Source organism: Lepus europaeus, chromosome 15 (genome assembly GCF_033115175.1).
Source record: "Lepus europaeus isolate LE1 chromosome 15, mLepTim1.pri, whole genome shotgun sequence".
NCBI lineage: Eukaryota > Metazoa > Chordata > Mammalia > Lagomorpha > Leporidae > Lepus > Lepus europaeus.
Genome location: NC_084841.1, coordinates 11,237 through 37,235, shown reverse-complemented (window position 1 = coordinate 37,235; position 25,999 = coordinate 11,237). Strand labels below are relative to the sequence as shown.

The 25,999-nt window shown below is 47.2% G+C and overlaps 1 long non-coding RNA gene across 1 annotated transcript; it reads left to right on the top strand.

Moving 5' to 3' along the window:
* The first annotated feature begins 5,525 nt into the window (after window positions 1-5,525).
* Window positions 5,526-6,187, top strand: LOC133774206 (uncharacterized). The gene is made up of 3 exons (XR_009868053.1): window positions 5,526-5,653; window positions 5,830-6,015; window positions 6,143-6,187. It is a non-coding gene; the product is annotated as an uncharacterized LOC133774206 (long non-coding RNA).
* The last annotated feature ends 19,812 nt before the right edge of the window (window positions 6,188-25,999 follow it).

The following is a 25,999-nucleotide window of genomic DNA, read 5'->3' as shown; positions in this document are numbered from 1 at the left end:
TTTTTACAGGCAGAGTGGACAGTGAGAGAGACAGATAGAAAGGTCTTCCTTTTCCATTGGTTCACCCCCCAATGGCTGCTGCGGCCAGCGCGCTGTGACCGGTGCACCGCGCTGATCCGAAGCCAGGAGCCAGGTGCTTCTGGTCTCCTATGTGGGTTCAGGGCCCAAGCACTTGGGCCATCCTCCACTGCACTCCCGGGCCACAGCAGAGAGCTAGACAGGAAGAGGAGTGACCGGGACAGAACCCGGCACCCCGACCGGGACTAGTGGATTCTATGCTTCTTGTCTTCTAGGTTATTGTGCTCCATCATCATTCCTGTGCCCACTTCTGGGCCAGGCCCTTCTGTGCATCAGCACAACCCACCACTACGAAGTTGATACTCTTACTAATTCCATTTTATAGATGAGAGTACTGAGGTTTGGCAATGAACTGATTTTGAGCCAAAAAACTTGCAGTGGTATGGATGGTATGCCAGTTCTAGTGTGTCTTGGATCCAAGCTCTATCTGAATCCAGGTATGCTTCAGCATCCAAACATCTAGCCAGTGAGAATAATTCCTTTATGTGTGTATGTATGTAAGTAAGTAAGAGGCAGAGTTACAGAGAGAGGAAGAGACAGAGAGAAAAAAGTCTTCCATCCGCTGGTTCACTTTCATCCAGCCACAACAGCTGGAGCTGAGCCAATCCAAAACCAAGGGCCATGAGTCTCCTCCAGGTCTCCGATGTGGGTGGCAGGGGCCCAAGCACTTGGGCTGTCTTCCAATGTTTTCCCAGGCCATCAGCAGAGAACTGGATTGGAAGAGGGGCAGCTGGGTCACCAACTAGCCAGCAACACAGGCAGAGGGCTTAGCCTACCATGCAACAGTGCCCTTCCCAAAAATAATTCTTGTAAGCTGTTAGTCAGTTAAGGCTGCTGGAACAAATTGCCATAGGTTGGGTGGCTTAAACATAGCTTTGGAGGATGGAGAGACCTAAACACAGTTTTAGGGTGCTAGCAGGTTCAGTCTGTTGAGGGCCTGCATCTTAGTCCTTGGATGGCTGTCTTCTGTGCCATCCTGTGGCAGAGAGAAGAGAGCACTTTGCTCTTCTCACAAGGGCAGCAATACACTTATGTGGCTCCACTGGATGTAACTGCTCCCTCAAGCCTCCATCTCCAGTTATCACCATGGTGGGGATTTAGGCTTCAACACAGGAATTCAGGGGGCCAGTGGCACTGTGGCCTAGCAGGTAAAGCCATTGCCTGCAGTGCTGGCATCCCATATGGGTGCCAGTTCAAGACCCAGCTACCCCACTTCCAATCCAGCTCTCTGCTGTGGCGTGGGAAACAGTAGAGGATGGCCCAAGTCCTTGGGCCCTTGATCCCATGTGGGAAACCCTGAAGAAGCTCCTGGCTCCTGGCTTCAGATTGGCCCAGCTCTGGTCATTGTGGTCATTTGGGGAGGGAACCGGTGGATGGAAGGCCTCTCTTTCTCTCTCTCTCCTTCTCTCTCTGTGTAATTCCGACTTTCAAATAAATAAATCTTTAAAAAAAAAAAAAAAACACAGGGATTCAGTCCACAATAAACTCTCTACACTTCATTTTTGTTTTGCTGCTACTTTATTCTGTTTGCATTAAGAGAACATGCCCAAGTTATTTTCCTTGTAACACTTAATCTACAGTACGGTAGCAGATATTTGAAGGAAAAGGCTGTAGGAAAGGAAAGAAGGAAAGGAAGGGTGAAGGTGGAGGAGAGGCCAAGGGAGGGATAAATGTCAATGTAAGGAGCAGAAAATTAAGCAACTTCACCATAATATTGACAAAGTGAGCAAGAACTAAGCTGACTACAGGAGATTTGCATGGACTTGATAAGAACCACCATGGCCTGCACACATCTTCATGGAGACCTTAGGAACCCTGCTCTGTCAAAAATGGACATAAACCACAGACTAAAGAGGCCTATGGAGACTCTCCGAACAGATTCTTCTGAGTGCAGCTGAGCAAAAGCTCTGGATTGACCCCCACACTCAGATCTTCACAGTCAGCCTTGCGCTCACCAGGCGTTGAGGCTGTGCTCTCCCTGCCTTGAAGCCGGAAACACCAGAGACCCTGATTGCCCTTGAAGACCTGTGCTCTCAGGTTCAGAGGCACCGCCCCGTGGATGCTGTGCAACTTCACCCTCTATGGCTCACCGGAGGTACTTTGGGAACTCTGGGGTGGTTGGTTTATCCAGTGTGTTGGGTTATGCAAATTAAAACGTGTGATTTCCCTACTGCATAATAAAAAGCCTTATTGGGACCAACACTGCCTCTGTATCATTACTATGCTTGGGACAGTCAATTAAGAAAATAAAGTCCTGTAATGCAAATCCCTAATTTGCAGACCTGACGTCTTCAAAATGAAAAATGTCTTATTAGATGGTCATGAGCGCAAGAGGAGAGGAAGAGGCTAACATGTGCATGGCTGCTATGGGTCTAGGAGCACACATCCATTTTTTATTTCAAACAGAAGAGTAGAGGCATTGACCTGGAAACATCTTTCACCAGTTTGCTTTGTTTTGTTTTAACCAGGGAATGAAGAATGGTGCTTATTGTCATCGGTCCAGGCAAGGGCACAGAGCATGCATTTAATGCTTCCCCGTGGTCTTTTTAAAGTTTACCTAAATTTTAAATGAGAAAGGTTAGGGTTAGGGTTAGGGGTTAGGGTTAGGGTTAGGGGTTAGGGTTAGGGTTAGGGCTAGGGGTTAGGGTTAGGGTTAGGATTAGGGTTAGGATTAGGGTTAGGGTTAGGGTTAGGGGTTAGGGTTAGGCTGATAGTGTGGGCTTGCAGGTGGCCTGACCTGACTCCAATTCCAACTCAGTCACTAATCTGTGACCATGAGCAGGATGTGTAGCTCTCTCGGCAGTTTTAGTTTCAACTTATTGTTTTTTTTTTTTTTTGAGATAATGTATTTTCAGTTTATGTTATAATCAAAGACTTAGTGCTCTACTAAAGAAAGAGTCAACTAATAAAAAGTACAAAAATCATTGTTCAGCTGGACAATAGGCTAGCCCCATAAACAATAATGAAATGGAAATTTTTCAACTTCTTTCATTTACGGCAAATTTTAAAACAGTCGTTTGGCAGTTTTCTTGACTATGATTTATTTTTCTTTTGCTACGTGAATGGTTTTCACTTCTGCCTTTTACTAAACAAACATTTAATGAATTTAATCTTGCTTCACCCACATTCATGTCCTGCAGAGGTAGAGAGAGAGAGAGGTCTTCCATCCACTGGTTCACTCCCCAGACGACTGCAACAGCCCGAGCTGGGCTGATGTAAAGCCAGGAGCCAGGAGCTTCTTCCAGGTCTCCCATGTGGGTGCAGGGGCCCAAGGACTTGGGCCATCTTCTACTGTGTTCCCAGGGCATAGCAGAGAGCTGGATGGGAACTGGAGCAGTCAGGATTCGAACTGGTGGCCATAATGGATGCTGGCTGGCACTGCACGCAGCAGCTTTACCTGTGGTAAAGACATGTAAAATTTCACATTTTAATACTGATGTTGTACACTGTTTTACTTAATATTTTGGGGAGTAACTGCCTCTGACTTCAATTCAAGAGGATACTTTTTTGTTGCTAGTATAACCTGTTTTTGTAATGGCATTAGCAAATAAAGGGATGTTTATTATTCAAACAAAAAAGTGTGTTATCCTTGCTGATTGTTAGCTATGACTATGACAATTATTAATTGATTTACTCACAGTCTCCTGTGGAGGCTCTGGGATATGGGGTAACCAAGGCAGATAAGAATCCCTACTTTTTGTGGTAGGGGCTTGGGAAAATCGCTTTTTCTTTCTGGGAGTCATATTCCTCATCGGTATGATAAGGCAATGGAGCTGTCTGGGGGCCTTTTCTGCTCAGTTTTCTCTGAGTCCCTGGGTGACCGAGATGAGTGTTCAGTGTGCACTGGGGACTGTGGCTAAGAACTTGTACAGGTGGAAAAATAGAGGGACAGCCTAGCATGGCTTGTAAGTTCATCTTTTCCAGAATTATCATGATGATATCCAGTCTTGATGATAAGTTAAATTGCACTGCACACATCACTACTCTTTTATTGTTTTTTAAAAAATTAGCTATTTGAACATCAGCATGAGAGAGAGAGAGAGAATTTTCCATCTACTGGTTCACTCCCCAGATGGCCCCAATGGCCAGCACTGGGCCAGGTCAAAGCCAGGAGCTTCATCTAGGTCTCCCATGTGGGTGAAGGGGTCCAAGTATTTGGGCACAGACAGAATTGAGCTTTCTACTCTAACTTCACTCTGCAGACAAACACTCATCCTCTATCCCTTTTTCTAGCCAGCAGCTTCTTTCTCTGAATCTTCATGTCTTGTGTTCTGTGTGGTGAGAAAAGGAAAAATGCTTCCTTGGGTACTGAGAGAAGGAAGAAGAATACCCATGGAAAATGCACGAATAGGTACTCTGAGCAATAACCCTGGACCCAAACATGGTCCCTTCATGCATCACAGAGAGGGAGGAAGGGAGGAAGGGAGGGAGGGGCAGCAGTCTTCCATTTGCTGATTCACTCCCCAAATGGTCTGTTAGAGTCATAGTTTCAGATTATAGATTTAGATCATGATCCATTTTGAGTTGATTTTTGTAAATTAAAATCCAATTTTCCCAGTCCAATTAAACAGATGTGCATATCTCCAGGTGTTGTTTTCCACACCTTTGTCAAAAGTAAGTGGGATGTAGGTGCATGAGTTTCTAGGGGTTCTCTTTTTTCCATTGCCTATGTGTCTATTCTCATCAAGATGGTTGAGTGTATAATAAGGCCATTGATTCTGGAATTCCACACTGTGTAGCTAATAAAGAATTAATAACCCAGAACACATAAGGAATGCAAACACTTCCCCTGTCAGGTGGAGGCCTCACAGCAGGAATGTGGGGTTTCCCTGGGTCATGAAGGGAATGTGAATGAGATGTTGGAGGCGTTTGTTACATGTGGATGCTGTGTGTGATCCCTTCCATCTGTGCTGCTCTGACATGAAACACACTGCTTATCTGCCCCCATGTGCAGTGGCCATAGGGTGGCAGTGACAGTGACTCTAATACAGCAAGGGCAAAAATGGAGGCTACAAGGAAGTCATGGATCCAAAAGTTTTCAAGTTGAGATGGGCAAACCCATCAGGAGTTCCTGGGATAGGTTTCAAGGCCAAGGACTAATCCTCTGTGATGTGGGGCCTTGCCCTGGGTCTCAGCCTGCAATACTTCCATCTTCACTTGAGCCAGTACTTGTCCTTTCTTCTCACACTCCTCTGATGTGTGTCTTCTTCCTGGTGTCAGCAGCCTTCTCTTGGTTGCTTTGCACATACACCTTACCGGAGTCAGCCTGCCAACACCCCATGCTTGGCTCTGACCACTTTATGAGGGGCTGTTCTCATGATCTCAGGCACCTCTGGAAAATCTTTATTGGCCTGATTTCCATTGGTCATCGTGGTTTTTAATTTTTTGTCTTTGAAACTAGCAGCATTGCCTAGCAGAAAAGCTGGGTCCACAGAGGTCCAGAAGGAATCTCTACTCTCCCTGGCTCCAGGAGATAAAAAGAAGAACGTGGGTCTCCACACAGAAATGACCTCCATGAGGTCTGACACTCTCCAGCACTGCAGCAGAGGAGAGAGCCTGAGGGGGAATCCCAGAGGTAAGGGAGCACACAGGACAGGCAGGGCTGTGTTAAATACTAGTCCAACTTGTGTGTTCTCTGGTCCCTTTCTATCACCCAGTGATGGAAAACAGACAGAGCATAAGTAATGGGACAACAGAAGTGTGGGAAAAGCTGTGTCCAAGGAATGCCCTCATACTTTTGTTTGTTTTTAGCGGCAGAAATAGCAGTGCTTTATCTGAAGTCCACAAAACCCAACAATGCATTCTTGGAAGACAAGAGCCATGCTCGGGACAGGGAAGCTGAAGTCAAAGCTCATGGGGCGGCCCTCCCTCCATCAGGTGCTGTGGTGCCGAGACAACTTCTTAGTCTCTATGGACCTCAGGTTCCTCATCAGTGAGGTAAAGTGTGTATTGTTCCTCTCAGAGGTCCTGCTGCTTAGGTTCCTCGGAGTCCCTGGGGAACCGCACATGCCCTGGGAACTGAGTCTGAGACCTGACCTAGTCCCTCCTCTGTGTCTCCTCCCAGATCCGGAGCTGAGTCCACAGCCTGAGAAGCCAGAACTGAAGGTGCAGATGAAAGAAGACGAGCAGCTCTCTGGGACATGAGAATGACCCAGAGAATGACAAGGTAATGTTAGGGTGAAACCAAGTGTGGGTGAGATGAAGGACACATTGTGTCAGAAACCTCAGGGGATACTCAGAAAGGCCTACTCCACTGTCCAGCTCCTGAAGGAGCCACCTTCCATGAGCACTGAGGTCAGGAGAGAAACTGACTCCACAGTGAACCTGTGCACCTGGCCAGGGAGATTCTTGGATGGAATCAGAGCAGGTTTATGCTGAACAAAAGCTTTCCATGCAAACTAGAGTTCCTGGTAACTTCAGTGTCGCAACCAAAAAAAAAAAAAAAAAAGTGAGAGAGAGAGAGAAACCACACCTTCCTGCCCTCTTCAGCTAGGTACATTTTTCCACCCATGCTCAATTCTGCCATGCAGCACACTGCAAAAAGCAATAAAATGGCAGTGGTGCAGTCCCACGGCCCCAAGTAAGGATCCCCATGATCCCCACATGGGGCCAAGACCTATGTCCATTGTTCACAATGCTTTTGCTTTCTCTGTGCCAGAGTGTGAAAGCACTCACAGAACTCAGTAGCCAAAATAATTAATCATTCATCTGAGAAATTGGCAAAGGACCTGAGTAGACATAACTCCATGAAAGGAATACGCATTGCTACCAGGTTTATGACAAGTTGCCCATTATCAGTACTCATCAGGGAAACACCATTCCAAACCACAGAGGGATATCCCCTCAGAACCATATGGAAGCCGGCGCCGCAGCTCAATAGGCTAACCCTCTGCCTTGCAGTGCCAGCACACTGGGTTCTAGTCTTGGTCGGGGCGCCGGAATCTGTGCTAGTTGCCCCTCTTCCAGGCCAGCTCTCCGCTATGGCCCGGGAGTGCAGTAGAGGATGGCCCAAGTGCTTGGGCCCTGTACCCGAATGGGAGACCAGGAGAAGCACCTGGCTCCTGGCTTCGGATCAGCGCAGTGCGCCAGCAGCAGCAGCCATTGGAGGGTGAACCAACGGCAAAAGGAAGACCTTTCTCTCTGTCTCTCTCTCTCACTGTCCACTCTGCCTGTCAAAACAAACAAACAAACAAACAAACAAAAAACAAAAAAAACCATATGGTTAGCTGTTGTCACAAAGGCAAGAGAGAATAAATGTGGGCAAGGGTGTACTGAAAAGGAAACCCTTTTACATTATCTGTGAGAATTTTTCTTTTCTTTTCTTTTGAGTGGTATGGCCATTATAGAAAACACTACTGAAATATTTTTGAAACATTAAACTAGAACTGTGAAATGACCCATTCCTCCTTCTTATGGGTATATGTGCAAAAAAAGAAGAAACAAAAACCGTATCAGCATTTAGTAGAGATACCTGCAATCCCTAGTTGGTGCCTTATTCACAGAGGCCAAGATGCAAACTGCCTAAATGTCCATCAACAGATGGTTGGTTAAGAAATCTTGCTGGCTATATATATGGCTTGAAAAGTGTATTTTAACAAAAGGATACTAAAGACTTTCCATGACACTTTGGAATCACTTGAAGCTTTTGATCATTCTTATATATTTCTCTCTCTCTCTCTCTCTCTCTCTCTCTCTCTCTCTCTGTGTGTGTGTGTGTGTATAATGTGTAACAATACATTATACATGATAGATGTATGATTATACTTAAATATATATATTTATATGATGGAATGCTGTTCAACTCAAAGATAAAGGAACTCCTGTCATTTGTGAGAAACTGGATGAAATTGGAGGACATTATGGTAAGTGAAACAAACCAGATACAGAAATTATAACACAGCATGAAGTCTGTTATGTGTGGAGTCTGAAAGAAAAAAGGAAAAGTGTTGAATATGTCGCAACAGAGAATATAAGAGAGGGCTTCAAGGTAGTGGAGTCTGGTGGGAAGAATAGAGAGATGCTGACCCAAGAGTACAAAGTAGTAGTTATAGAGAAGAACTAAATCTAGGGTTCTGAAGTTAAGCAGGAGAATCTGAGTTATTCGTGGAGCATTTTATTCTCCATTAGAATGAGAAAGTCTGAGAATTTTCTAACAGTAGATTTTGTGGGTTCTTACCATGTGCAGGCACATAAAGGTTAACTGTGAGATGATGAATATTTTATTTACTGGTCTAGAGTAATCATTGCACTCTGGATATGTACATTACAATATCATTTTTAAATATTTTAATCATTATTTTAAAAGATTTATTATTCTATTTGAAAAGCAGAGTTACAGACAGAGAGGAACACATACACACTGAGAGGGAGAGACCTTGCCTCTTCTGTTTCACTCCCCAAGTGCCTACAACAGCCAGGGCAGAGCCAGGCCAAAGCCAGGAGCCCAAAATGCCATCTGGGTATCTCACATGAGCTCCAGGGCCCAAGAACTTGAGCTGTCTTTCACTGCTTTCCCTGGCACATCAACAAGGAGTTGGATCAGCTGAAAGTGGAGCCGCTGGGATTTCACCAGCACTGATATAGGAGAGTGTCTCAAGTGGTGGCTTAACCCACTATGCCACAGTGCAAACTACATCTATTTAGACATCAGATTTTAAAATTTGAAAAAAAATCCCAGTTTTGATCATCCACTCAAATGGAAACCTTAAAATTTGCAGCTTTGGGGACTGGCATTTCGTTCAGCAGTTAAGTGGCTTTTGCAATGCTCACATCCTATATTTGAGTGGCAGGGTTTGAGTCACCAAAGGGTTTCCTGTCCAGATTCCTGCTAATGTGCACCCTAGGAGGCAGCATAGGATGGATCAAGTATTAGACCTCTCAGTTCTAAGGGTACGGTTTAACAACTTGCCATAGGACCCCCCATCCCTTAAGCTGCCTGATAAAAAGAGCAGCTTCAGTGTTATAGAGTACATGGACAGGATTAAGTGGTAAAGTGAACATAGAGATAGGATCAAGTGTTAAAGTGATCATATAAATAGGACCAAGTGTTTGGAAACAATAATAGAATTCCAAAGGAGGGAAGAGTCTAATAAGAAAAGTGGTCCATACAGCAGACTCACAGAATGAATAGCACCGTGAACTCAAAATATCCCCATAAGGCATTCCAGTCTGGCTGGAAAGCTCACGAGAGCATTTCAGGCATGGGAATCTAAGACCCTTTGGCAAAAAATTCCCTACATATAGGACACCTGTGGGTGAAACTGAAGTGGAAAGAAGTGGCCACTATGAAGGATGCACATTCCCTGAAGGGAGGAGAGAGCTTCCTCTTTGCTTATGGCCTTGTTGAGTTAGGATCCAGAAGGCTTCTGTAGCCGAGGCAGCTCATGTCAAGCGCCCTGGGTGAGCACTGATGTCAGACATAAGAGTGTGATTTGTTAAAGACACAGTGAGAGCCACTGTGCACTGCCCTCTGTCCTCAAAGCTGTATCAAGGGACTTACTAGGAGAACTGTTCTCCAGAATCACTTCCTTTTAGTGCATTCAATGGAGGATATTCTTATGTCTCATGGGTTAGAGGGATGTCTAAGAGCTCACAACAGATGTATCATCCGTGGGTGCTTCTTTGGAGACCATTAAGTTTCTGAAAGGAAAGAAGGGGGAAGAAGGAAGGGAATAGCAGAAGGTGGCAAAAAGTGAAATCACCTTTGAGAAGTAATACCCTTGGACAGCCCTTTGCTAGGCTGTTGAGTAACAGTTCTCTTAGTTTTCTTGTTCCATTCTGTCTTTTTTTTCTTTCTCAGACTAAACAGGGGAGTTGGAGGAAGAAGAGGGGGAGAAGGGGGAGAAGAGGTGGGAGGGCAGGTAGGTGGGAAGAATGACTATGTTCTTAATGTTGCATTTATGACATACATACAACATTAAATAAAGAAGTTAATTAAAAAACTACTTCAAATATGTAACACCCATATTCCTCAAAATAAGTATGCCATCATTATATAAATAGTTGCAATAATTATATATAAATATATTATAAAAAAGCAGGCCAGCGCTGTGGCTCACTAGGCTAATCCTCTGCCTGCAGCGCTGGCATCCCAGGTGCTAGTCCTGCTTGGGGCACCGGTTCTGTCCCGGTGGCTCCTCTTCCAGTCCAGCTCTCTGCTGTGGCCCAGGAGTGCAGTGAAGGATGGCCCAAATGCTTGGGCCATGCACCCGCATGGGAGACCAGGAAGAAGCACCTGGCTCCTGGATTCGGATTGGCACAGCACTCTGGCCACAATGTGCCGGCCATAGTGGCCACTTGCGAGGTGAACCAATGGAAAAAGGAACACTTTTCTCTCTGTCTCTCTCTATCTCACTGTCTAATTCTGCCTCTCAAAAAAATTAAAAAAAAAATTAAAAAAAGAATTGGGTTCTTCCCACACTTTGGTAGAACAAATTGGAGTTCTGGACACCAAGTGTCACCCTGGCCAAGCCTGACTGTTGCATGCATTTGGGGAGTGAAATAGTGATGGAACACATAGCCTTGGTTGTGTTTCTCTGTGTGTGTATGTCTCTCTACATCTGGATCTCTACATCTCAAATAAGTATAATTAAACAAAATACATTTTCATTTTCATAAATTGCTTCATCTTATAAATTACTTGTTTTATCCAAAGGGCAAAGAGACAGAGAAAAGAGATCTCCTGTTGACTGGTGTGACCCTAGGAGGCCTGAGCTAACCTGGGCCTGGCCAGGCTGAAACTAGGACTGGGTCCATCCGGATCTCCCACCTAGACTGCAGTGACACAAGTACTGGAGCCGTCACTGCTGCCTCACAGTGTGTGCACTGCCAGGAAGCTGGAGGGGGGATCACAGCAAGGACTTGGTCCCAGGCACTCTGATCCAGGTGTGGGCACCCCAGGTGGCATCGTAACTGCTGTGCCAAATGCTTTGAAGAACCAAAGTGACTCCATTTTAAAACAATAAAAAAGCAGCCTCCATTTCCCATAGCAGACCCGGGTCCTTGTAAAAGCAGGCATTCAGGCATTCTGGAGATATCACAACTCACCAGGGACAGCGAGCTCGGTAAACCAAGGACAGCACAGGAGAGATTGCTAAACGAAGTAACTCCCTGTACCCAAAGCTTCCATGCTGTATGTAACTGTGTTTTTCCTGCTGATGGAGCCCTTTTTTCCTTTCAAATCTCTCCCAAAGAAAGACCGGGGCCTCACTCCTTCCTCCGCTGTGCCGGTTGGTTGGATGGGGTCCCTGTCATGGCTTGTACTCCTGCATAAACCTTGCTTTTGCAGTTCGGTGTGATCGACTCTCTGGGGGTCTCTGCGGGGATCTAACGATCTGGGCACAACATATTTTTTGGTGCCCAACAGCTTGTGTCAATTTCAACCTCTTAGAAGAAAAAATAGTACAAAATCTTTTCAACTTGAATTAAATTACATCTTTTAGGTAAGATACCCAAATTATATGTAATACAAGAATAATTTCATAAATGTCCTAATATGTTCAAATTTCCTGTTCAAAGTCATTGATAAGAAAATGAATAGACAGGCCAACATAGGGAGAAAACATTTTGAAATTGCATACCTGATATAACAATTCTATCCAGAGAACTAAAAGAGCTCTCAAAATTCCTTTCTAAGAAAATAAACTGACCCATTTCTCATGGAAGCTTAAAATTCAGCATTTCAAACAGGTAGAAAAGCCTTGAGATCTCTTTAAACAGCAGGTGGGGTGCCTTCCTAACAGCCCTGAGAAAGGAAGGCTTGTTGGGACACATTTTCTGCCTTGGTATTTTCATACACATACATGACTCTACGAGCGACACATGCTTAAGTGATTGGGGGACACGGTCTGTGGTATCAGCGCAGGATCTATAACTTTGAGACTGGCAGATGGGTAGGTTGTCCCCACCAGTAGGGGTCTTGTGCCTCTACCTAGCTTGGGCCCCTGGAAGGCAGAGTTCCAAAGATTCCGTGACGCTCTCCACCTTCTAATTCTGTGATGGCAACGGCAGACCGTTAGCTGCCACACAACAGCCAGTCCTAGCAGAGACTGAGCTACAGGCAGTGCCTTCAATCTAGGCCTTGGCAGTTTTATCCTTGTTTGTCCAGAGAAGAACTTCCCAGTGTTGTCGGGCTGTGGATCAGGTGTTTCACATCAGTAAGTGAAGCTTGACAGCTATTGTCCCCCCTCAAGCCTACCTGAAACTCTTGGATGTCATTTGTTTGACCCTCACCTGTGTTTGGGTTTCCTCTCCCCAGTCCCTGTTGTCCTGCTGTGACACACCATCAGCATGGCAGGATCCCACAGCCCTGCATCAGATCCCGTGGCAGAACTGAACGACCTCGAATGCCAGCAGTTGCGATCCCAGCTGGCAGAGAGCCAACAGGACTACTGGGAGCTCAAGGAGAAGTTTCTCATAGCTGAGGCTACAAACTTTGCCCTGGCCAAGGAGCTGAAAAAATACAGTAAGTTCTCTCGGGTCATTTCACCACAGTGATGATTGTCCTGTATCTTCTCCTGAGGAATTAAATGGCCTCACTACATGATTTTTGTCTGCTTTTTGTCAAACTTAATTTCCTCCTGACCACACTCCCAAGCTAACACACATGGTTTCGCAAGTTTTCCTAGCTAGCAGTGAGGTGCAGGGTGACAGGAGTCACCTGATGAGGCATAGAGCTGCCTGTTGTCCTCAGGGTCAGGCTCCACCATACTGAGCGCATGTTTATGATCATCCTGTCTGTGTCAGCTCCTGCAGCCTTATACCCTCACTGTGGGCCTCATTTCTGGGACTAACGCATTTCACTCAATTCAAGCTTCTGTTGAGTTCCCATTGGCAAAGCGCTGTCCTAGGTCCAGAAGTGGACGTGTGTTCAGAGTGAGCAGGATGGGCTTCCAGAGAGACAGAGAGTCTCCTGTGCACTGGAACTCTGGTATCCACGGGAACACCCTCATGACACGGCCTCCCCACTGGGAGCAAAAAGTCCTGCTCCTGGAGCACAAGTTCTTCTTCCAGAAGAGGAAGACCGTGCCTGAGACCTGGGAGTGGGAGCAAGCCCAGGGTGTAGGGTGGGGAGTCAGGGCCACTCGCCTGGGTGCCCCCCCATTGCCCACCTTCTCTGTAACTTGGATTTCTCTCCCATTCGTAGGTGCTATCATAATTCCTGCCTCTGTCGATTGTCCCAACAAAATGCGCTCCTTCTTTCCTATACAACTCCAAGGATGGCTCCTTGCTCAGGATCAACAGAATCCATGAGGCCCTTATTGTACTGTTTCTAATTTAGTAGGGAGTATACTTTTTATCAGCCCATATGGCCTCAGGGCCTTACTTTGTTTATCATTGTATTCTACACAGTTCCATGAAAGATGGTCCTTTAAGTCTGAAATAACAAACACTTGAAATCTTTCCCAATTCAAGGGAACAGTCCTACACTCTTATCAAGCTCCCAAACATACAGAAGGTGACGACTTCGTGCCCCAGGTTCATGTTTGTCCTGAGAGGCTGCAAGGCTTGCTGAGTCCAGTGGCTCATGATTCAGTCTGAGCTCAGGGGCTGGGAATTCTGATTCTGTAAACACCAGTGGAGTCACCTTGTCAAGTCACCTTCTGTATCTTTGAAGTCCTTTTTTCTCACTTTATTGGGAAATAGTGGGGCCAGCGCTGTGGGTTAGCAGGTAAAGCCTCTGCCTGCAGTACTGGCATCCCATATGGGTACTAGTTCGATTCCAGCTGGTCCACTACCAATCCAGCTCTCTGCTATGGCCTGAAAAGCAGTAGAAGATGGCCCATGTGCTTAGGCCCCTGCATATACATGAGAGACCTAGAAAGAGTTCTTGGCTCCTGGCTTCAGATTGGCACAGCTCCAACCTTGCAGCCATTTGGGGAGTGAACCAGCTGATGGACTCTCTCTCTCTCTCTCTCTCTGCCTATGTCTCTCTGTAAATCTGCCTTTCAAATAAAAAAATAAATCTTTTAAAAATAGGGACTATCAAAAGCTAGGTAGTGAGGTGATGAAATACAGACATGAAACCCCCAATCTGGAGCCTGGCCCTGGAGTTCTTTTGGACTTCAGCAGGCACTGACTACAAAAGCACGTCCCTGAGTTCTGCGTGTCTGTCTTTCCCCAGATTGTGAGAAGTTTAAAAACATCATTGAGTCCATACTGACCAAGAAGCTCCACTTTGAGGAGCCGCTGGCAGAGAAGCCCACGGTCCCAGAGCTGCTCAGGTAAGGGTCTCTGTGTGGGGCAGGCAGGTGGGAGGTGTGTGGGTGTCTCCAGTGGGGCAGTTCAGAAGGGAGAACTGAGGCATCTCAGGCATGGGAAGCCAAGGCACTGTGGCAAACAATGTTCTCCATGTAGGATCACTGTGGGACCCCAGAGAAAGAAGTGGCCATCAAAGGAGGATGTACTTTTCTCTAAGGGAGGAGAGAACTTCCACTTTGCTGATGGTCTTGTCTACATATGGACAGAGCTTTCAAAATGCTCCCATAGCCTAGTCAGCTCATGGCATGAGCCTTGTGTGGTTCCTGACAACATACAGAGGAGTGCTAATTGTTAAATGAACAGCAGGAGTCACTGTGCACTGACTCCCCATGCAGGACCTCTGTCCTCAATGAGTTGTAGTAAGAGAGTTACAGTGAAACAATTCTCAAACAGTTTTTATTCTTGTGTGGGTGTGTTGGGAATTGTTGAAGTCGTTACTTAATATAGAGTTGGTCTTCTGTGTACAAAGTTCATTGAAAATGCATCTTAATGGAGAGTGAGATTGAGAAGTGGAGAGGGAAGAGGAGCTGGGCTGGCAGTGTGGGTGGTACCCTGGGTCTGGGGAGAAGAACTCTATTCCTAAAGTTGTCTGATGAAATGTATATTCCTTAAAATAAATGAATGGATACTTTTTAAAAAATAAATGGTAAAAATTAATTTTACAATGAAAGTAAAAGTGAATAGGTACTTTGAAAACATTCTCCCTTCAGGAGAAATTAAAATGAAAATACATTTTTCCCTCCTCAATTACCGTATGTCCCAAATAAAATGGTATGAATAGATAATAAAAAAAAGACATCATGGAGTCCATGTTGACCAAGAAGCTACACATGGAGAGCCCCTTGCAAAGCAGCCCAGGTCTGCTGAGCTGCTCTCTGGAGGGCAGGCAGGTGGGGATGTGTTTCACTAGTGGGCAGCCCAAATCAAAACTGAGCCAGCCTGTGCCAAACAAGGGCAGAGAGTTACAGCAAAGCCCCGTGTCTCGGACATTATGGAACAAGGAGGGAGCAGAGGAATCTGAATTCAGAGCTGCCAGTGCGGAGAGTCTGTAAGTAAGGTGTCCAGGGGGATGGGCTCCCATGGGGCCCTCCTGTTTACTCTCTCTTCTGCAACAGGAAGTCCCCGTGGCTGTGTTTCTGGGAATCCAGTCACCAGTTAGCTTTGGTCCTCTGTAGGTGGTGCTACGCCTGTTCTCTGTTCCTCCTGTGTTCTCATGGTTCCCTTAGTGTGCAGGTGCTTTTCTGTGGGCACTCACCTTGAGATGGAGCTGCATTGGGTCTTCTGGGGGAGGAGGAGGGGATGCTGGGCTCCTCTGTTTGGTCGTCTTGCAATCAATCCTCATTTACCCGATCACCTCCTGATATAGAAGACTGATGCTTAGCTTGGCCCTGCCAGACCTTCATTCTTGTTTCTTGCCATGTAACCCCTGCGTGCACCATGATTCCCAGTCCCTGCACTGTACACTGTGTGTCTTCCTACATGGAAATGCCTGTGGCTGGAAGGAGGAACTGAATTAGCACCTTTATGAAGACGAGGAAGGAAGAATCCTTGAACTGTTGAAACACAGAGAACTTAACACTCATCCCTTCCCATCTAGAACGTTCTCCACTCTTGCACCATAGGCATTGCCGTGGCATCCTTGAAGATCAGGACCAAGAACTTTCCCAGTTGCGTCCCAAGGTCCAAAGGGGGAGAAATCTAGCCCACATCCTGCAGCAATACCTGAAGGACGTGCGCACCCTGCATGACCCTGAGACCTGCAAGGGGCAGGACTTCCGACGACTACTCACCGAAGCTGTCCGGCTGTCAGCATGCCTTGAGGACCTGCTTGGAGCAGGTAAGCTGGGCCCAGGCTGTCATTTGAGAAAGCCTCAAGGGCTCAGATGCATTCATCTCTCTGCCATGGGCATTTGCCTCAGCATTTCTGGGTACTGAACACGTGTGCCATGAGAAGGTCAACACTGCTTGGGAAAACAGATGGGGCAGATAAGTCTTTCAAGCTTGCAGTGTCCCAAAGGTCTCCTCCCTTCCTGATTGTGGTTGTCCTTTGGGGCAAGAGGCTGGGTCCATTCCCATAGCAAGACCAGAAAGACCTTGTGAAGTGAGGCCACTCTTAGGCTGAACACAGTCACTGAGCTAAGTGAGAATGGAAGCCTCCAGCTCTGTGCTCAGTGTGGTTCTCAAGCTGTAGACAGGGGATTGCTTTCTCCATCTGGGATTTCTCTCTCCTCATTCACTAAATGAACCAAAAAATCTGGTGCGGAGCAGATGTAACCATCAAAGGTGGAAGCTGTTGCTTGCCTGTTTCCCAATAGGACAAAGGCCCTCCTCTCCCTGGGAGTGCCAGCCCAGGCACTAGAGTTAGTAGAACTTCTGTGAGGAAAGCTGTTGAGAAGGGAACTCGTGGCACAGAGAGAATTTCCTCTAATGATACAGCAGAGAAAACTTGGAGGGCCTGTGAGGGAGGGATGGAAGTCGGGTTCTTTGCTTCTTCATGACAGGTGGAGGTTCTCTGTGAGACCCGTGGGAACATTGAACCCATGCCTTGGACTCCCACTAGTGGCAGGATGAGGGATAACAGGCAGAAGTCCCAGGGAAGCTTGAGAAGCTTCCAGTGGTATGGGAGCAAAGGATGTTGGCCTAGTTTCAGGCAGAATCTGCCATGATTCTGATCTCCAAGTGCAGAGACACAAAGCCTGATGGACCACAAGAGAATGGCAAGGTGTTTCTTTAAACACAGAACATTTGAAGTTTTTGTCTACTATTGGCCCATATGTAGATATTCATATGCACACAGAGGCCACCTCGACTGTAGTGGGGGTGGGGGTGGTAATACCTGATTGGACATTTCTGAATTTGTTTACAGAAAATATTGAAGAGGATGAAACACCAGCACAAGGACTTGTTGCTGACAGGTAATAGTGAATGATTAAGAGCTGGCAACAAACAGATGAAGGAGGCCCAGGGTCTGCTAAAGAACAGAAACGGGGCCGAGACAGTCATGGAGTTGAGACACACGCATAAACACAACTGCAGATTGTGTTGAGTCCTTCCTTGCCAACTAGGAAATCCCCCTGTTAAAGTGGTTGTCTGCTGTCCTGGTCCTAGTTGCTGATAGGATCCATCATGAACTCACAGCCTTAGGTGTTGCCTGCACACACAGGGAACCCCTGTTCTCTGCTTTCTGGAAAAGCAGAGGAAGATGCGCACCTGCTTTCTACAGAGTTAGCTGAGGTTCTCATCAGAGAAAACTAGCAGAGAGGCCATGTGCAAAGGGAGCAGTTAGGAAGACTCCAGCCACGTTCAACTGCAGAAAAGCACCTCTACAAAGCCATGTTTGCTGTCCTGTGACTTGGTTAAGAGAAGGCCCAGAAGGTAGCACATCTCCAGAATCTGCCAAGCCCCTAGGACCTTGATCACATGGCTGCAGGACACTGCAACAACCCAACCTGAGCACAGGGTGTCAGCCCGCATGGCTGTCAACGTGTGCTTGTGCTGTGACTGCACCATGCAGCGACAGTGGAGGCTGCTTCCACATTAGCTGCTGTGTATTGAGTGTGATGAGCAGAGCCTGAACTCTTCCCAGGCCCTCTCCCCCTAGGCAGCCACACGGTGTCCAGAGTGGAGGGAACTGCCTCTCTGCTGTCTATGACCGATCGCTTATGCACCCCATCCAAACCAGCCAACTCCCTGGTGTCTCTTCCTTCTTGGTTTAATCTCTGTCATCCTTATCCCACCTGGCTTCTCAGGGAGCTCTTGGAAGTGGATGAAATGGAAACCGCACAAAGTTCACAGCAGGAAACATCTACCACTGGTGCTGTTGACCACCTGCCGAGTGGCTCCTGCCTGACTGGCCTGACTGAGAGCACTGAGCAATGGACTCGTGATGCTGAGGACACCCACAGTGTGCTAGGTGTAGACGGGGAACACGCCTGTGCGCACCAGAAAGAAGAACCTGTCACCGTTCTCCCAGGTAGCCTCTCCATTCTTTGTACACAATGGCTCTCAGGTTGAGGGCTGCTTTTGAGCACTGGCCCTGCAGACACAAGTTGGTTTCAATCAGGGTCCAGGTTGTGGCACTGAACATAGACATCAGGAGAGTCAAGGAGCTTCCCTCCCCTCAGATGCTGTCTGTCTCACTGCACCCTAGCCTATGGGAACACACAGAGGCCCTGTGTAGGAAGTGCCTTTCAGACACTCTAACTTAGAAATAATGCCTGCTGTCACCTGCAGTGATATCATTCTGCTCTACTGCTGCATCCCTGGAGTTCTAGCCCCATGCAGGCTTTTGGTGACACTTCCCATGTGTGGGCCAAGTTGTGATCCTAGTTTCATTACTGCCATCCCTAGTCTCTATCTCCTTTAAGACAGCTTATCTTAGCTATGCAATCATCTCAAAACCAGGGCATAAAGTCCTTTATACCGTACTTCCTGTACAGTTCAAAAAACATAGCTCATCCAGGAACGTCCCTACAAAATCAAAGTTCAATGTTTCTCTATAACTACATAGATTTATTTATGTGAGGTGTTATGGAGTTCATTCAGCCTTCTATAGAAACTCCTCTCCCCTAATTCAGCATGATCAGTCTGATAGGATGAGTCAGTACTATAGCAACACTCAAAGATTTTAGATCACTAAATCCTAAAGGGCCTGGGGAGAGAGCTCTTGAATTGCTTGTATTGTTCCCATAGACAAGAGGGAGATTATTCATGAGCCACTCTTAGAATAGCCAAGATTCTGTGTGGCATCAAAGAGGTTTCAATTCCAGGGCATGCAGACTCCATGCATAGCTCTCTCCCAGTGTTCTACCTCCTCTCCACAGTCAGCAGCCTGGGTCCTTCCATGAGAGCAGCCTGACAACTGCAGTTTGCCTCCTAGGATGATCTTGGGCTGTGAGCTCAGAATCCCTGAGGACCATGGCAGGCTGTTTCTGTCCCCTTGGTAGTAGTGGCCATTGGATACCCGCATCTGACCCAAAACCTGCTTAACCTGGTCAATCTCTCTGAATTTGTTTGCAGAAAATCAATATGACGAAGTGGAGGTACAAATGCAAGATATCACATACACCTCCAGGTAACTCAGAGGCCGAGTAGACACTGTAGCATGGACTACTAGGGAATTGAAATGCTGGAGAAACTGGTGACTAGAGCCATTTGGAAGATTCAGCCAATGATGAAATGGCTCTGTTCATAACGTTCCCTTTTGTATTGTTTCCCTCTATATCCCCCTTTGAAAGTCCCTCCCATATTTTAACCTGTAGTCTGATGACAAAGTCACTTCTGTACCTGTGTGTGTGTCTTCAGTGTCTCTGCCCTCCCATCTCAGCAGGGAGCTCCCAGAGCAGCAAGAGCGGGAAGACCCAGACGACGCGCTGGACGAGTGCTACCTCACTCCCTCGATTTTTCCGGTCGTTTCTGAGCCTGACCATTCCACGTGGAGCAGCTGGTGCTCCCTGGAGCATCAGGACGTGCTCTCTGTTCCAGATGCAGACCGTGAGTCCCCCACTGTGAGGTGACACAACCCCCTCTGCTGGCCAAGGAGCCTGCACTACCCTTGCACTCATCACTCCCACCTGCCTGAGAGGGCTCCTGGATGTGGGAGGGTCTGAGACATTCTCATCATGTGTTCTTTTTCAACCAGTCTGTTGCACAGGTGTGGTTGGCCCATCCGGCTTTGCTGTCTTCCCATTCCTCGTGTGGCTTTGTCACTCAGATTCCAGTGCTCAGTCATTGCCAGCAGAATGTGACAGATGCACACCAACCTAAGCAGCACATCTCATGCTTGTCTCTGCCATCCGTTCATAATGAAGCAGACCCCTCTGCCCCCTGCAGTGTTGATCACACGAGTCATTCCCCGTCCCTGGCATGTGACATTGTTTCCTGTCAGAGCCAGCAGCACGCTTGTCTCCCTTGCAGTCAAGTTACTCCCCCTGTTTCATTGAGCCCAGCCACGTTCTCTGTCCCTTCAAAGTTGGCATCATTTCACCTACCACACGTACAGAATGTTCTGCCATTCCCTTAGTAGTGTGTCCCCAGGCTGCAAGTCTGAGACCTGTGCTTAGAGATTCCATGAGTAGCCCAGTTTTCTCTTGTGCTGCACACATTCACTCTGATCCCCAGAACTGAAAATTCACCTGTTCCACCTTTTATCTTATCCTCAATGTACAGAATATGGTAAACCACAAACTACCAAGATAGCTTGATTGAGAACCATGGGCACTGCACTTCCTCTCATGGGAAGGAATCACACTAGGAACCACGCATCTCCAGAGAATATTACTTTAGAGTTGATTTTATATTATGAAAGGCAGAATTAGAGAGAGAAACAGGGGGAGAGAGAGATTCAGCTCTTGTATACTCTGGTCTGCTCCCTACATGGCCACAATGGCATCGGCTGGACCAGGCCCAGGGAGGAACTAGGAGTTTCATCCAAGTCTCTTTGTGGGTGCAGGGCCCAAGTACTGGACCATCTTGTACTGCCTTCCCAGGTGCATTAGAGGAATGTGGATCAGAAGTAGAACAGCCAGGACTTGAACCGGCATTGTCATGGGATCCTAGGGTGGAAGGCAGCAGCTTTACCTGCTATGCCGCAGCACCCACGCATGGGAAAATTTATGTTTCATTTGTGTAGGGAATCAGGTCAGCGGTTATTGGTGTGATGACTGGAGGAATAGGGAGGTTTAGCTCATGTGTCAAGAAAAATGAACAAGCTAGTTCCCTCAGAAATGACCTCAACCCTCTCGACAACTCCTATCTGAGAGGTCGGCAGTGACACTGAGGATACTGGTGTGCTGTGTTAGCGCAGGACAGCGCATTGTACAGGCCTTGAGGGGATCATCCTGGATGACTGTGCCTATTTGAATTCATTTGCAGAAAAGGAAAATGACAATGATGACGTGGAAGTGGAAACACAAGCCCTGTCACACTCCAGGTGAGTCTTAGGAACCCTGGGCAGCGAGCTTAGTGCTGACACGGGCAGACTCCAGGTCCAGAGAAGAAGAGCAGTGCCACTGCGCATCTCCCATCCATTGTGCCAACCCTTCGGTACCCATCAGCACTGCTCTCTGCCATTGTTAGGCTATTAGTCTGGGTTTCCACTTCTCCCTACCTTTTCCATGTAGTGACCTGCAGCAGGCTGACCCCATGAGGGAGCCTCTCCAGGGATTCCTTGCCATCATTGCCTCTCTCACGTGCAGTGAAGGGCAGGGTGCTGCTCACAGGTCTCCTCTTCTCATGAGCTTCTCTGCACCCCATTAATCACGTGAAACCACCTGTCAGAAAGTAGTGCCTCAGCACGGAGAATAAGACTGACGGCTAAAGCCGTGATAGTCTGCAGTATCCCTCAAGGTGAATACATTGTCTGCATGTAATTTACATAAATCTGTTGAAGCCAGTTTTCATTTTCCAAATACTCATGGGTACTAGTGGACCAACTGAGAGTCATTTCTCCAGCCTGACTTCCTAATGACCTCATCACAGAGGAAATCCTCTGTTTCTCTCTGCTTCTGTCTCCATACCCTTTCAATAGCTCTGCTACTCCCCTATCACCTCAAACTTAATACTCTTTCTCCAAGAAGATCAGAGTTCTGTTTGCCTGTTTACATTGAGGTCAAGTAGTACAAGTACAAATAAGCGTAAAGAAGTCTACAAGCACACATAGATTTAATAACATTGAATATTTGGCTGTAGTTGATTCATGTGTAAATATTATATATCTACACACACCTACTGTTCTCAGTGCAGGCAGTGGGGTTTCTGTTTTACCTGCCTACTGTTTGCCATGTGCTTCATATGAGCACTTCATTTTTCCTCACATAAAGGCTGCCTTGTGTTAACGTTCAGTTCGTCTACCCCAGGTGGTTCAGCAAGGAGCCTCCTCAAATGGAAGACATTGCATCCTGTCTGCACCGTTAGTAGCCAGTCCTCCCCAGAAATGGACAAAGTTGTGGGTGGCCCATTGCTCAGCTCAGCCACTTCTGGAAGGCCTCCTCTTAGGAACAGCTTGGAAAGGGGCTTTCTGTCCCCTTTCTGTTTCTCACCCACCTTTCCCTCCCTCCAGTCACATCAGGGAGATTCCAGAGATTGAAGATCAAGATGTCTCACAAGACTCTCACGGTACGTGTTTGACTCCTGCACTTCTTCCGGAAGCTTCTGACTGGTCACCCCACCTTGTGTGCATTGCAGTCATAGACCAATCCTTTGCCTGCCCCTTGTCTGTAGACTCAGTCCACTTGTTTCCCCAGACATGCCAGTGATGTGGGTGGTACGGGTATTCATACTTAAAACTTTTCTTCTGTAACAAATTGTGTTGAGAGAATTTCAAATATCAGTAGGAAAGTTCTGGTCTGCAAACAAGAACTTCTAAAGGCCCTGCACTACATCTCCCACTAGGAAGACGTTGGTGTGCTTTGTCCCTGAGCAGGGTCAGCACCTCATTGAGGTTCTCAGATAGAACTCCAGCTCAGGAGTGCCCCATGGCCTGAAAGTTCCTGGTCTCTCACCTCAGGCTTTTTGCACTCAGGGTCCCAGTGAGGCATGCCCATCTCCATTTCTGTCAAAGATTGTTGCTGTTTCGCAGAACAGAGTTCCCTGGATGAACATTTCTAGGCTCCAGTTGTGCCTGGGATGTCTGACTGCAAGAATACAGGAGCTGCTGATGCTCATAAAGCCCGAGCAGTTTGGTTGGCAGTTTATGCACAGAATGATCACTTTTGAGAGTAGGTCAACCTTCATCTCTGTCCCTGGTGACTGCTCTGTCCTTGTACTCGTATCCCCAGTGAGGATGAGTGAAGTCATTGCTACATGCCAGACCTACAGACTTGTGGTTGTAGACTCAAAATCCTGAATTGAGCTGTAAGCAGGAGTTAGAATTCATTATTGTTTATTTGTTATGGAACAGAGTAGTGACCATTTCACAGCAAGCTCAGCAGCATGTGCCCAGGTGCTGTTTGCTTCCTCTTGGTTAGAAGCTTGGACAATGACTGTTGCCACTTGCTTACTTTTTATTCAATCTGAAACCTCAGCTCTGCCCTTTGACTTCCATGCTTGTCCAGGCCACAGCATCCATATAGGCATCTCTGTCCTTCATGTTCTCAATGGTGTTTCCATTTGAAGATGAATTGACCAGGGAAGAGTTCATCCAGAAATACATGCTCTTGAGTTGCTTGTATTGTTCCCATAGACAAGAGGGAGATTATTCATGAGCCACTCTTAGAATAGCCAAGATTCTGTGTGGCATCAAAGAGGTTTCAATTCCAGGGCATGCAGACTCCATGCATAGCTCTCTCCCAGTGTTCTACCTCCTCTCCACAGTCAGCAGCCTGGGTCCTTTCATGAGAGCAGCCTGACAACTGCAGTTTGCCTCCTAGGATGATCTTGGGCTGTGAGCTCAGAATCCCTGAGGACCATTGCAGGCTGTTTCTAAGGGTTCTGGGCAGAGGTTATTGAGATGGTGATCCAACTGTGACCAGGGAGATTTGATGCCTTGCCCAGGTTGTCTCACCAAGCCCATCTCCTGATGTCGACTCAGTCCTCCTGGAGGATTTCCCTCAGTCTCCTTTTCTCTCTTGAGAGCAATCTGTCCCCTTGGTAGTAGTGACCATTGGATACCCACATCTGACCCAAAACCTGCTTAACCTGGTCAATCTCTCTGAATTTGTTTGCAGAAAATCAATATAATGAAGTGACGATGCAAGAGCAAGATGGCACATACACTTCCAGGTAACTCAGAGGCAGAGCAGACAGTGTAGCATGGACTACTAGGGAATTAGTAGCCAGTCTTCCCCAGATAGAGACCAAGGTTTAGGTGGCCCATTGCTCAGCTCAGCCATTTCTGGAAGGCCTCCTCTTAGGAACAGCTTGGAAAGGGGCTTTCTGTTCCCTTTCTGTTTCTCACCCACCTTTCCCTCCCTCCAGTCTCATCAGGGAGATTCCAGAGATTGAAGATCAAGATGTCTCACAAGACTCTCCCGGTACGTGTTTGACTCCTGCACTACTTTTGGAAGCTTCTGACTGGTCCCATTCTAGGAGCACCTGGTCCTCACTGGAGAAACAGCATGTCTGCTCTGCTCTTGTTGTAGACAGTGAGTGCTCCATTGTGAACGGGAACACTGCACTGGTCTCCCAGGTGGCCTCTGTATTCTTGGGTTGCTGCACCTGTGTTGGGTGAGACAGACCACTGTGCACTCAGGCCCTGGGGACTTATCTCAGTCTGGATGTGGCTCTTGGATGGAGTTTGTTCATAGTCATCCAACGGGGGAAACCCTTGGCTGCCACCAGGCCCACTTTCAAGGTGCAGCTTTTGACTTCAAGACAGGGAAGGAGGGGATGGGAGGCATGATGGCAAATGTGGAGCCACCACCATCTCTCTTGGAGAGGCTTCTTTAACAAGTCACTGTGATGTTCTTAATTTTGACAACAGTTGCAATTGTAAACAGCATCCTCCAAACTTCTCAGGCTTAAAGCTTTGGCAGTCTGTGCAAAGTTTCCTTAGTTATCTGAACTAGGTATCCTTGGTCGGCACACTGTTTTCTCTGAAAAAGCTTGGTGCTAAGCACAGCAGTCCGGTCCCACACCCTGTGTCCATGGTGTGGTTTTCATCTTCTGCTTAACAGCACTGATTTGTGCTCATATGTGGTCTGTAGTTTTAATCCAGTGTCTAAACTCGGCATTTTTTTCTCATGCAAAGCCTCCATAACCTTGCACCAGGACGGGAATCTATTCAGTATCTGAGTGAGGCTGAGGGGTCCCTCACATCATCACGGGCAGAGTGCCTCTTGTTGAGTAGGAGCCCTGGAGTATGGCTTCATGGTGGGGGGCAGAGAAAAAGTCCAATTTCCTTGAATCTGAACTTCGATGAGGTTTTACACTTTCTCTCAGGAGGAATCTTTAGGGTTTGAGGCACCTTCACTCATCATTCTGTAGGAAAATCAAGAAATCCTGATGCCCTTCCCTGTTTCTCAATGTTCTGCAGTAGAATTGGCAATGACAGTTGTCCCCCCAATGCTGTAGATCAGCAGGCACCTTTTCTTGCTGAGACCATGCACTTTTCCTCTGTACAGAGGTACAGAGATGTGCAGAGTCATCCCAGGTCACAGCGATTCACACCCAGCTATGCAGGCCACTCTCACGGGCATCTGTGCTGTGCTAGACCCTGTGCTGTCCTGATCCATGCAAGCCTCACTGGACCTCTGCTGGTGGAGATTCTGTCCCCACCTTGGGGAGAGGATCCTGAGGCTCAACAAGGTCACTGTCCCAGGTCGCCCCACCTTGTGTGCATTGCAATCATAGACCACTCCTTTGCCTGGCCCTTGTCTGTAGGCTCAGTCCACTTGTTTTCAGCAGACATGCCAGCGATGTGGCTGGTATTGGTATTCATACTTAAAACTTTTCTTCTGTAACAAATTGTGTTGAGAGAATTTCAAATATCAGTAGAAAAGTTTTGGTCTGCAAACAAGAACTTCTAAAGGCCCTACACAGCATCTCCCACTAGGAAGACGTTGGTGCTTCATCCCTGAGCAGGGTCAGCACCTCATTGAGGTGCTCCAGATAGAGCTCTAGCTCAGGAGTGCCCCATGGTCTGAAAGTTCCTGGTCTCTCATCTTGGGCCTTTTGCACTCAGGGTCCCAGTGAGGCCTTGAACTTGTCTTTGCCACAGACCCGT